Consider the following 13,164-nt stretch of genomic DNA (forward strand, 5'->3'; position numbering starts at 1 on the left):
AATATTTCATGTGTCTATTTCCCAAATTTTTGTCCAAATATTCTCTAAGATGTAAAAGAATTGCACGGTATGTTAAAAAAATGAGATTTTCATCATCTTTGACTCAGAAATCTAGCAGTTATAATAAATGTTATCCTTCTAAAGGATTCTTGATGGAGGATCATAGTGGTAATAATTAATTGTAATTTGTTCTGATTCTGACTTTTGATTTTGAGGCAATAGAGACATACCAGTCCTGAAACGCATCTGGTAAGTAGAGAGGTTGGTGTCTTGTTTTAACTTTTCACAGCTTCTAAGAAAACCATTGTCCTATATTTTTATACGGCATCTCAGACAGGTGTATACTATTCTTTATATATATATATATTTTTTTTTTTAAGGCTTTTTTAAAAATTTATTTATTTTGACAGACCACAAGTAAGCAGAAAGGCAGGCAGAGAGAGAGGAAGGGAAGCAGGCTCCCTGCTGCGCAGAGAGCCCAATGTGGGGTTCCATCCTAGGACCCTGGATCATGACCTGAGCAGAAGGCAGAGGCTTTAAACCACTGAGCCACCCAGGCGCCCCAGGTGTATACTGTTTTTAGGAGTGATTACTCATCCTTTGGAATTTTAGTGCTCTGTCCCTGTGGATTTGCCTGTAACCACTTCTCATCTTCCAAAGCATGAAACACCATAGCTTATTTTGGATGTTTAATTGATTCAACATTAATGCTGCTAGGACATTTCATAATTCCTTCACATTGATAAGTTAAATTATGAAAGGTCTATTACATCTAGAGAATATGTTTCCATAAACATACTTGGTAATAATCAGACTTGAACAATGGATAACAGTACATTTGCGACCAGAGGAGAATGGTTCATTGGCTCTCCAGAAAAAGCATATCAGTAAGTATCCAGCTAATACACTCATGTGTGGAATTGGTAGGAAGTTACACAGAGGACAACACTTCCCAGCTCGGGCTGATGCCCACATGTATATTATATGAGCCTTGAATGATTGAGATGCATTTCTTTTTGACTATCTTTTGACTATTTTCTTACATTAAAACCAGTCAAATTTTGGGAAGACGAACTTATTCATTCTTTTAACCATTTCTGTGAGCACTAGATTTGCGTCATATGTCAAGTTTTATCAGAATAATAAAGCCGTCATATATATTCATATATTACATGAACGGAATATAGCAAAAATGAGACTGCTTACTTTTAGGGGAATGACAGTGGAAAATAAAGAAATTTCTTAGATACACTGCTTCAAGAACTTCAGATTGGAGCTAATGATGTTGAAGTGTTTGTTATTGATACAGTAAGAACTAAAATGGTCTTGTTGTCATTCAAGGTACACATCGGACATTTGGAAAACAGCAATGGCAACAGCTGAATGACAAATTTAATGCCTGGAAACAAAATTTGAAGAAAGTGAAAAAGAGCCTTTTGAGTCTTTCTGAAATTTTACACTATGTATGAAGTTTATACATAAATTATAAAATAGTTGTTCTGCTATATATATATAATAGTATATATATATATATATATACACACACACATATGGCATAAAATAGTTATTTGAGAAAATCTAAATCATAACAAAACATTATAAACTGAAAAGAAAAAGAAACCTGAACAGGAAGATTCAGGCGGTCAGAACTCAGGGGAAGAAACTTAGCCTTGCTTTGGCCAAAATGAAAAAGGATATTCTTTATTTTAAATAATATGTATACATGCATAATGAAGATGCCATCTTGAAACTGATGAGTTGTTGAATATTCAGGGCTAAAATGATTTCAAAATGGTAACTAACTTATAACATGGAATTGCACAGATAGCAGTGATCAAATCCTGTGTAATTTCTCCAGAACAAGAAGGAATTAACTGAATAAAAAACAAGCAAACAAACAAAACCAATCACAAGAGATCAATGTGGAAAAAATAAAGTCTCTGAGGGGTGAGCTCAGCTAAAACCCTGGCTGTGGGATTCTGGACCAGTTACCTTCTACGTCCTATGGTTCCCCATCCGTAAAATGAGGATACTGGAAACTCCTTCAGGGAAGTTGGTATAAAGATTAAATGAGGTTATTGCCAAGCATGAGACTAGCATATAGTAGGCATCTAACATTTTTTGTTTCATCTTTTCTTTCCCTTGCTTTTATTTTCCATAAACACAGAAAATCATCAGCAGCATCCATTTGTTCCCGGCCTATATTGCTTATATTGATATATGATAATAAGTGCCCTGATTAAATTTCTCCCTCTATCCTTATTGAGAGCCAAATCACTTCTAAATCCTTCCTCATAATTTTATATGTATTTCTTATCATCATGATACAAAAGATGTCTGGGAAAGCAAATTCTACAATAATTATCAGCTGTGCACAGTATTTTACTTCCTCCCCATCGTTAATATTTTCAATATTACAAGACAGAAATCCTTTGCCTTCACTTAATCACATTTTTCCTCCTGTCATCGATATAGATGCTGGTCAATCGATCCTCAAACCACATAATCTTTCTTTATTTCTTCTGCAACAATGTTCAGATGAAAACGACACAGGTCACCTCATTTGTTCATACAGAGGGCATAAGAGTAGCTGTGGCAGATTTCAGGTACTTACTTGATAGGCATCTAGTTTAAGAAATATGTGGCCTCAATCCAACATAGTTTCCATAAGGAATTAAAGTGAAAATCTAACTATAGGAATAGTAGTTTCAGTGTTTTTGTGAATTCGGATGTGTAAGTCTATTCTCAAGTATATGAAAACCATATATTTTCAACTATATTAGCTACTGTGGAAAAGCACTGGAAACAGACAAAAAAAATCAGTTTGATTCAAAACTAGAAAAATATACTGGGGTCAAGGAGCCCAATGAAGATTCTTTAGTAGGGAGATGAATTACCAGGACCTGGGTTTCAGGAGACGATTCTGGAAAAGGGTTTAAATTCCTTAGGTAAGGCAGAACCTGATGCATTACAAAGTGTAGCCAAAATGTCAGATATTAGAATCTATCTAAAATTAATATTCTTGAAAATTATTTATTTGTTTATTTTAGAAAGAGAGTGAGAGCATGTGAGCTGGGAGAGGGGCAGAGGCAGAGGGAAGAAAATCTCAAGCCGACTCTACACTGAGTGCAGAGCCTGACAGAGCTCCGTCTCATGACCCTGAGATCAGGACCTGAGCCCAAACCAAGAGTAGGACACTTAACAGACAGAACCACCCATGTGCCTCTACATTTAATTTTTTAATGTTGAAATGTAGTTTGATCAAAAAGCGGACCAATACATCCTTAAAAGACAACACTGTCATCTGTCATATATGTGATGGAAGGAAGTATGGAAGGAGTCCGTTCTTCTCTGGATTCCTTCCCTTATAGTTTAGCTTCCTCTCCTCTCTTCTCTTAGTCCCTCCCCTGAACTCCTCTCTTTCTCATAAAAACTACTTATTTAAAATGTCACTCAAGGGGCACCTGGGTACCTCAGTTGGTTAAACGTCTCCCTTAGGCTCATGATCCTGGGTCTTAGGACGAGCCTGGCGTGGGGTCCCCAGCTGAGCAGGGAGCCTGCTTTTCCCTTTCCCTCTTCCCTTACTCCACCCCCAACTCCCGCTCCTGCTCTCTCTCTCATTCTCTCTCTCCAATAAATAAATAAAATCTTTAAACATTAATAAACAATGTCATTCAATTGCTATTGCAGAGATTTTGAAAACTTGGAGAAATCAAACGCCATGGGCTGCTGTTTCATGGGTGCCTCTGATGGCTGGTCCGACTCCAAGTCCACCAAATTTAGCAACAATCAGAGGCCTTGCAGCCTCACTAAGGGAGATAGTATTTTTGCAGGGGTGCTGGAATGCAGACAACACCTGATGTCTGGGAAGGGAAAATAAACAGAGGTAAATGACCATGCTGATCTTGGCAGGACTGCGAAAACACAGCCTAAAATGCCCAGCCAATCTGATAGGGCTGGAAGTCCTACACACACAGTGACCAAAAAGGAAGTAGAAATCTGACATGTAGGAAGCAGGAGAGCAAAGGAAGGGCAGGAAGCTTAGCAAAACATGGAATACCCAGCCGTCCGAAATATCTCTGTATGTGTACACACAGGGCTCAACTTGACTGACCAAAAGGCTCCAGTTAGAAAGCTCACCCTTTTATGTGGCACTCTGGTGGCAGTTCAATCCTACTGAAGGAAGCTACAAACCATTCACAGGGTTGGTAGGCAAAATTTCACTTTCAACAATTATTGTTTTCAGGAATAAACGTGAGCATCAGACTCAGGGAAGAACTCTGAAAGCTAATCAATTCAATACATTTCACAGATGAGAACATCAAAGCTCAGAGGAGGGAAATGATTTTCCCAGTCCAGCTTTGCTGACTGGAGCAGAAGGAGGTAGAGAACTCAGGAATCCTGGTTGCTGAATTAGGGTATATCCGCCTTCACATAGCTTGTACTCCTACTCTACCCACAGTCACTTCTTGTCCCCTCTCCAGCCCTCTCCCCCCACCACGTTGTCCTCCCCTCATCACTTTGCTGAAGTAGAAATTTAAGAGAATTACCTGGGAACCTCCAATTATGAATTGTGGAAGTTGCTCATCATCCTTTATATTCCATCATTCCTAACAAGTGAGACCAACCCAAGTGGAATATATATAAATGGTGTTGACTGAACATTTTGTAATCATGCCCCACCTTGTGCTCCAGAACAGGTGGTAAGGAAAAGTTAGATTGGAGTGGAATGTATCATTGCTTCACATTTTCCTATGTGTACGTGTTATTCTGGTTGCCCAGTTTACCCCTGCGATGGGATAAAAAAAACAGTATCACAATCACAGCAACAAATAATCTTCCTATGACTCTTCCTCGACTCCCAATTTTAGGACTCCAGTCCTTTTTTAAATTTCTTCCCCACTTCTGGGTATTTCTGGAATTCTCCAAAAAGCACGTGTATGCTGATGTACAGAGCTGACATTTCCCACATCCCTCACTGATCCTATACCGGAGAAATTGTCAGTCAGCCACTCTGAGTCCGTCTCAGAGCCTCCAACTTCTGCAGCTGGTCTGGAGTGAAACTTCTTGGGCTGCTGGAGCCAACTAGCAGAGGTCACCTACAGTCACCACACACTCCCCTCTGTCATCTAGCTCTATGACAGACGTCATGTTGCCTTTGGATCCTCTCAGACTATTCTCTGGTGGTGTGTTGCCCTTGTATTAAACTTGTCTGCTTCTGATTTCTCTTCCCAGAGGATGATTTATTTACCAGAAAGATTTTCATGGGGCCTTATGAAACGAAGATTTCTGACAGACATATCCCACAACTCCATTAAGTTATCATGCTCCATATCCGTAAGATATGATGGACTCCAAAGCACACAAAGATGTATGGGTTAAAAATGTAAAACACTGGTGAGGGTTGAAATGTAGCCCACACTCCACTAGCAAACCATGCAACCGGGACTATGTCTGGTGAGACAGTATCTTTTTCTCATTTATAGTTGGGCTGTGGCCTTGCCTGAACCCTTAAATTGAGGCTTCAAACAGGAATCCCTGCTATATGGAGAACACAGACCATAAATCACATTTCCTCTGTAGTAGACTTTGTCATGTGGCCTGGCAGTGGGCATAGAAACTGTATCACTAGGTAAGATCTGTGAGGTGGCACGTAGTTCCTATCTAGGGAAAATCTCTGGTCTTGTAAAAACAACATGAAGACAAAAACAGTTAAGGACTTTCTAAAGGGCCAAACGCTGGCTTTCTCTCAACTTCTAAATCTAAACTCAATTAAAGCCCATGACACGTCTTTCATGTTCATCTGTTGAGTCACCGAAACATTGTCATGCTCAGGACCATATTCTGGTCTCAGACAACCTTCCTACTCCAGGCTTTGGGTGTTCCTGGTTCAGTACCATGTAACGTCATATTCTTCCTTTCTTGGCACGTAATACTTTCATAAAATAAGGAAATTTGATCCATAATTTTAGTATCATTGCAATTGTTGCTATGAAGACTTTGGGATGGGAAGTGGTCTAATGACCATTAACGAAGGCCAGATTTCAGAACACCAAGTGGCCTGGCTTCTATTCCCCTTCCCCCTGAGGGGTTATGCCCACTAACCAGCGAGGACTGCCAGAATTCCATCTTCAGTCGTTGTTTGATTCCAAACAGTATCTTACTGTGTGTAGTCAGCTAAACTTATTGCTTTTTGCAAATCTATACTTCCCAAAAAGTTTCTCAGTGTATCGTTAAAGTTCACCGATTCAGCCCTTGCCCTTTACAAAAGTCTTGGAACCTACATACAAAGATTAAACCCGGCTGCATAAAAAGTCAGACAATCCAGCCAAGGAGCTGAAGTGGTTCCCACCCTTCACACTCGCCACACCCCGTCAGCCAACAATAAATCCCCTCCCGACATAAAAGTCCCTCTCCCCCACTCACCCGAGAGTAATCCCCTATTGGCAGGAAGCCAGAATGAACAGATGTGTCTGCCCCCACTTCCTGGGGTGGGGTCAGGCAGCATCAGCTTTGATCAACCAAAAGGAGGAATTTCCAGTGTCAACGGCCCTCTGCTGAGAATGCCCCAGGGTCTACTCCAAGAAGTAAAGGGACCAGGGATTAAAAAACAAGTAGGAGCATCCCAACTGGGCAGAATAGCACAAAAGACCTGTGCATCACAAGAGGTGATGGCGTGATCGTTCCCATTTCTTGCACAGTAGTGTGAACACAAGTAAATCCACCTTTCATGGCCAGAAGCTCTTTCTGAGGAAAGGAAAAGCCTTAGTGGTGTTGAGTTTAGTCCTCCCTGTTATTCAGTCATTCTTGCCAGTAAACTAAACACACAAAAAAGAGTATTAACCCTTATGCAACTCAAAGATGTGTTACAGTAACGTTAATTAGTGTTTGCATTGGACCAGACCGGGAATAGTTCCATGCACCACTCCGCCGACTCCCATAAGGCATCACCACTGTTTCCACTTGTGAATTTCCACTGGAACCACATATCACCATCTCCAGATGAGCCACTGAAGTTGGACATATCTGAGAGCCTTGTTTGGAACTTTGGTCGTATGATGAGAGCCTTAAAAAGTATTGCAATATCCCTCATAGAAACTAAGGAAATTTCCATGGTGAAGTAAGAGAAAGTGTCTTGCTCAGTCAGCCAACTTTTGCTGTACACAGCCACTCGGGAAAACTATCCATCAGCAAATGTCTGTGATCTAATCTTAGTAGGAAACCAAAGGACACTTTGGTGAATTTGTTAGAGCAGGCTAAGAATCTTCACAAATAATACTAAATCTCAACCACGAAGGTCCATTGCTCCTACACTTCTCAGTCCTGTGCAGGTTGGGAAGGGATAGGGTAGGAAGAGGAGGGCCTCTGTTCCAAGCAGGAACCAGATTCTTTCCCTTCAGGGGCTCTGCCACCAGACCTCGGAGTCCTATACTGCAGCTCCGCATCTGGCCAGCATGTGAGGGAAGACAGAGAACAGGGAGCATGTGCCAAGACTTTCACAAGTTCAGCTTGGAGGTAGTCGGTGTGCCTCACTCTCCTCACCATATTCCTTAGGAGCTGCAAGGGAGCCTGGAAAAAGTTTTCAAGTTCTACATTTGCCCAGCAAAGAACAAAAAATTGTAGGTTAATAGTTGCTGCAGAGTTAAAGCACGTCATGGGTCAAAGATTTGGATAAGAGTTTATGCATTGAAGGAGGGGACATTTTTGTTCTCAAGAAAAGGGTATGCCTATTCTAGTTTAGAAAACAAAATGGATAGCCTTTTCTGGATAGCATGGTTTTCTAACATTGATCTTTCCAAAACGTTCAGATGGTAGAAGATGCAGACAGAAGAAAAACAAAGCAATTATGGACACACGCACTCATGTCCTGTGACTTTGTCTGATGTGTGAACAAGAAAGACTGCATTTTGCTTCATACACTTATGTTTCTTTGGCAGCTAAAGAGCTTTGCAGGCAAAGTCAAATTTTTCTAGCATAATATTATTTTTTGTATTTTTTTAAAGGAAGTCTTGGGGCACCTGGGTGGTGCAGTCAGTTAGGTGTCCAACTCCTGAAATTGAACTCAGGGTCATGAGTTCAAGCCCTGTGATGGGTTCCATGCTGGGTGTGGAGACTACTTAAAAAAAAAAAATCTTGCTTAGTTGTTTATTATTATTATTATATTTGATTTAAAATGCAACATGTTTAGGGGATCATGGAGGATGGGGATAGGTGCATCCTGGGATTAAGATTTTTTATTTTAATTTTGAAAAGTACAACTGTCTTGAATGACTTCAAGTTTGCAAAGTATGCAAGAAAATTCATATTAATGAATTAAGTTAAAACTGTGCTCTGAATCAGTTTGGGATGTCACTCATATAGACAAGGTGCAGTGCGTGGGAAAAAGGAATAAGTGTCAATTTCCTGATTTGGGGTGTCATTTGCTGGTGATTTAAGAGCATATTCTTGTTTGGGGAACACATTCTCAAGTGTTTCAGGGTGAACAGGAGGGCATCTTCGCTTTCCCAAAGTTCAAGAACAAAGCTAAGGATGATGGGCATGCAGGTGAATGAGTGTGGAAATGTGATAGCAAGTTGACATTCGGGGAAGACGAGTAAAGAGGTTACCGAAGTTTTCTGTACTATTCTGACAAATTTTTGTAAGTCTGAAATCTTTTCAAAAAATAAGTAACCCCAAAAAGAAACTTCATCCTTTAATGTGAAGTGTCTCTGGTTTTCAAATTGCACACATTTTGATATTTTTTAGTAACTCCAATTCAAATTTAAATTGCTTTTAATTATTTCTGTGGCCAAACCACATTTTCTTATGAAATTTCATCTCAAGAGTGGACTTGGGGAATCCCAAGTTTCATTCAGGTTAAACATCTAACTTTTATTAGGTGCAAACTAGGTTTTTATTTAGTGAAAATATCTAAATTTATTAAACATACAGAAATTCATCACCCATATTATTTCATTATATAACTTAACAATAACTTAGGGTTTAGGTATTATTATTGTCCTTCTCCTTTCTTAGATAAATTATCAGGATTAGGATTGGCTGCATATTATAGAAAAAGATCAAAATGACAGTAACTTACATCAATTTGAAGTTTATTTGTTTCCTAGCTACATCTGAAATATGGGCTTCTTTCTTTCTGCTTCCTGCTTTCTGCTTTGCAATCTTCCATAAGTGACTTCAGTTCCAAAAATCCACTTAGGTGGCAGCCTAAGGTGGCTGTCCAAGCTTTGGACTCACATTTACATTTCCAGGTAGCAGGAATGAAATAAAGCAGAAACCAAAGGCACTCATCTCTTTCTCTTCAGGTAGCCTTGTCCCAAAGTCCCAAACATTACTTCTATCATGTCTCACATTACCTGATGCCCACACTCAGCAGCCTAGGAGGTGAAGGTCATGTTTTTGCTAGGCGCATTGCTCTGAATTCTGCTGATGAAAAGTTCTATCAGTAGTAGGAGGCAGCCAGCAGAGTCTACCAAAGAGAGTGAGTATTTATCCTAGGTCACCCAGCTAGTAAATTGAGGAGCCTTGGTTGTCTAAGTCCAGAGCTTGGGCAGTCAACATGATGAGAAAACAGCCAGTGCTTCAGGAGCTAGCTCCCCCGGTGCAGGCATCAGTGGCCTTTGCATGGTGAGAGGCCATGCAAAGTTGCTGAATTGATACCCGCACTCAGTATGGCTTCAAGGTCACCAAGGACATCAAAACCAAGCATCACCATAGGAGCCAAAATTAGGAAAAAATTATGAGCACCACAGACTATATACCTGAGTACACATGGGACGTTCTTAGTAATAATCAGTCAGGAGAGACCCCAGTAGAGAATGGGGAGCTGGATTGTGTGGCTATTGTGGCCCCTGCTCTTCCCTGTGTCCTGGGGAGTGATTTGGGATACATGGGAACTCTGTAGATATAGTAGAAACCTTCAAATATTTTCTCAGAGTCTGAGGGCTGTAGGGGGCTCTAGAGATGGGTGGAAATGATTTGGACTCATTCTTCCTTCTTACCCTCTTCCTGAGCATACTTAAAAGCTTTTGCCATAGCTACAATATTCTTACTTCATGGAATAAGAAAAAACATTTGTACCTACTCCTGATCTTCTCCAGAAGTCAAGTTCTTTACATCTCTTTCAAAATCCTCCAAAAGCATTTGAGGGCATCTCCATGGGAGGCCACCAGACGCTAGATGCCTACAGCTAGTCACCAAGCCTCATCCTAACAAACTGTCCGGAGGACAGTGAAGGGCCTGCCTGCGGCTCCAGTCCACACATCAGAACACCTCCAAGGAAACAGGAGAGAGCCGACAAGTTGCCAGTAATGGCAATGGTTGATTTTTTACCACTCAAGCTTGTGAAACAAGCAAGTTTGACACACACTTTATTCACTGTTGGTATAAGCTCATGTTCGTAATGAAATCTTCTTAAGCCAGAGGAGGAAAAAATAAAGTCTCCCCAAATAGTCCAAAGTAAAATTGCTTCTGGCTATTTCCAAACCTAAAGGAATGAGCCAAACCAATTTCAATCCAATCTTTTTGAATGTACAACAACAGCAACAACAACAAATTTCCCCTGAGTCTAGGGTTGCGAAGGTCAAGGTCTAACCTGATGTAAACAAAAATGTCTCAGTAGAGCAGAGTTAGAGGTTAAATAAATGTTTCTAACAGCAGGGATTTAAAACGGAACCATTAAAAATAGATTTCGCTGCCTGTGTAAAAAGAAAAGAAGGTAATGACTATCTTTAATCTTTTTCTGAGTTCCGAGTGAGAAATACAGGTTCATGAACACATTCTGGAAACAAAAGAAAAAGAAGTAGATTTAGGACTAGAAATATGAATAACAAGGATGGAAAATAACAAGGAAGGAACATACTCCATCTCAAGTGTGGTACAGCTGAGTAATTCTGATAGAGTAATAAAGTCTTTGAATTTTATTTTTAAAATATATTCATCTCTTCCCAAGTCATATAGGGCCGTTGACAAAAAAAATATATAAACAAAAACCAAAAATTACTGCTAAATCCCAATACCCATTAAAAGTTCATTGTTATTAATATTTTGGAGTAGTTGTTTCTTTTCTGTGTGCCTTCACACCTGTATCTGTAACTTCCTCCAATCAGCATCACACTGCAGCAAGTCAAAGTCAGCATTATAATGTATCACTAAATATTGTTCTAAAGTCTGGTTTTAAATTGCGTCAGACCCACTCTCCTTGTGTACACACGTGATTTCCTTCACAACGCCTTTCCTTTCATCCGAACACATATTATTTAAAAATTTTCCCTATTAAATTAGGTCTACAACTTATGTTTTCCTGCCTGAATCTCTGTGAATCCCAGATTCTTTCTTCATGATAGTTTGTTTCTTTTTTTTTAAACGGAATTACTGGACCAAGTGGCAAGAACATATTTAGCAATTTACAAACCCATTTTCAAATGGAATCCAGAAAATCTGTACCCATATCATTCTCACCCATGTTTCTCCATCGTCACAGATAAATATGTGTCTATATGTAAATTGACCTCTATTTTAATAAGTGATATATTTTTATTTCCCTGACTTCTGATAGAATAAAACATTGGTCACATATTCAGTATATTAAAATTCCTTTTGTGGTCCCTTGCCTCTTCATGTTCTTTACTCTCTCACAGCCCATTTGTATTTTTCTCATTAATTTATTAGAACTCATGTATGCAAAGTGGCAAATATTTTTGTCAGTTTTTCATTTGCCTAATTATTTTCTTGACCATTATGTTGTCACCACTGTTACAGAGAATGCTGGTGTTTAGGTAGTCGAATCTATGAATTTTTTCATTAGTTTGCTTCTTTATGAAGACCTTCCTTGTCCCCAACTAGATAAATATGCAGTTTTGTTCAGTTGTGTCTCTTATATTTAGATTACATTAAAGCTGAAAGAATTATGACACGGACTAGCTTAGGGAGTTTTGTGGGATAATACAGTGCACTCACTAGGGACATGGCCAAGGAGAATAACCAGCATGTCCCAGGCTTCTGTAAATAGAGGGAATTCCTGACACTGTAATACAGGAACTAGAATGAAGGAAAAGATTTATGAACAGTGAGGGAAACTGTCCCTGTCAGCTGAAAGTCAGAGTGGTCTTTACGATTGTTGTCATAGCCAGCTCATGAGATCCGAGAAACAAAGCATTTTCATATAGCAAGCGACTGCAGTAGGCATTACAAAAAAGGGAGCCTCACACATATGGCAAAGCCCAGTAGAAACAATTAATACTGTGTAAAAGAATTCTTGAGGCAACTATATTTAAAGGCTGAGCTTTGATTAATCACTTTTAAGCAGGCACAGGATTGGCTTTTAGAAGTCCTGATGGAAGAACAGGACATTTGGATTGGGGTTGTTGTCACACAACAAGATAAATAGAAAACAAAGAAGGACACAAACACCAGAGGAAGTTTTTTTTTTTTTTAATTGAAGACCAAAGAGAGTGCTTTTCAGCCACATTTTTGCTAACAATTTTCCCAGCTCCATGTATATTTTCTTCATGTTGCCATTTCTGCCTGATTTGCGAAAATTTTGCTCCAGTTTAAACTTTAAACTGTAGCGTGGGTTCATCCTCAAATATTTTTCTTCTGTTGTTTTACAATAACTATGGTCCAAAGATCTCATTTGAGTATTCAAGGCAAGATTCCAAGGTGCACGTTCTCATGGGACAGCTGTCATCTGGATCTGGGTGCCCAGAGCAAAAACACTAGGTGAACAGGCTTTTTTTTTCCCCTTTTTTAAAGATTTCATTTATATGAGAGAGAGAGCGAGCACAAGATGGGGGAGGGTCAGAGGAAGAAGCAGACTCCCCTGCCATGCAAGGAGCCCAATGTGCAAGTTGATTCTGGGACTCCAGGATAATGACCTGAGCCGAAGGCAGTCACTTAACCAACTGAGCCACCCAGGGGCCCAGTAAGGAGGTCTTTCAGGGATGTACAGAAGCAAAGCTGAAGACTATCTGGGAGTGCCCCACCACTCAGGGAGTCTGCTGGGCTGGGTAAGGGCGAATCACTGGTTCTGAGGAGAGACAATTGTCAGAGGAAGTTATCAAGAGAGCGTTAAGCAAAAAAAAAAAAAAAAAGAAGAAGAAGAAAGAAAGAAAGAAGCTAGCGTTAAGTGATACACTATATAGTGTTGTCAAAAGTATAAACATA

General features: G+C 39.7%; 1 pseudogene; it reads left to right on the forward strand.

Moving 5' to 3' along the window:
* Positions 1-854: 854 nt before the first annotated feature.
* LOC131812135 (eukaryotic translation initiation factor 3 subunit M-like) lies at positions 855-1,469 on the forward strand (annotated as a pseudogene).
* Positions 1,470-13,164: the final 11,695 nt, after the last annotated feature.

The sequence above is a fragment of the Mustela lutreola genome, chromosome 12 (genome assembly GCF_030435805.1).
Source record: "Mustela lutreola isolate mMusLut2 chromosome 12, mMusLut2.pri, whole genome shotgun sequence".
NCBI classification, from domain to species: Eukaryota; Metazoa; Chordata; class Mammalia; order Carnivora; family Mustelidae; genus Mustela; species Mustela lutreola.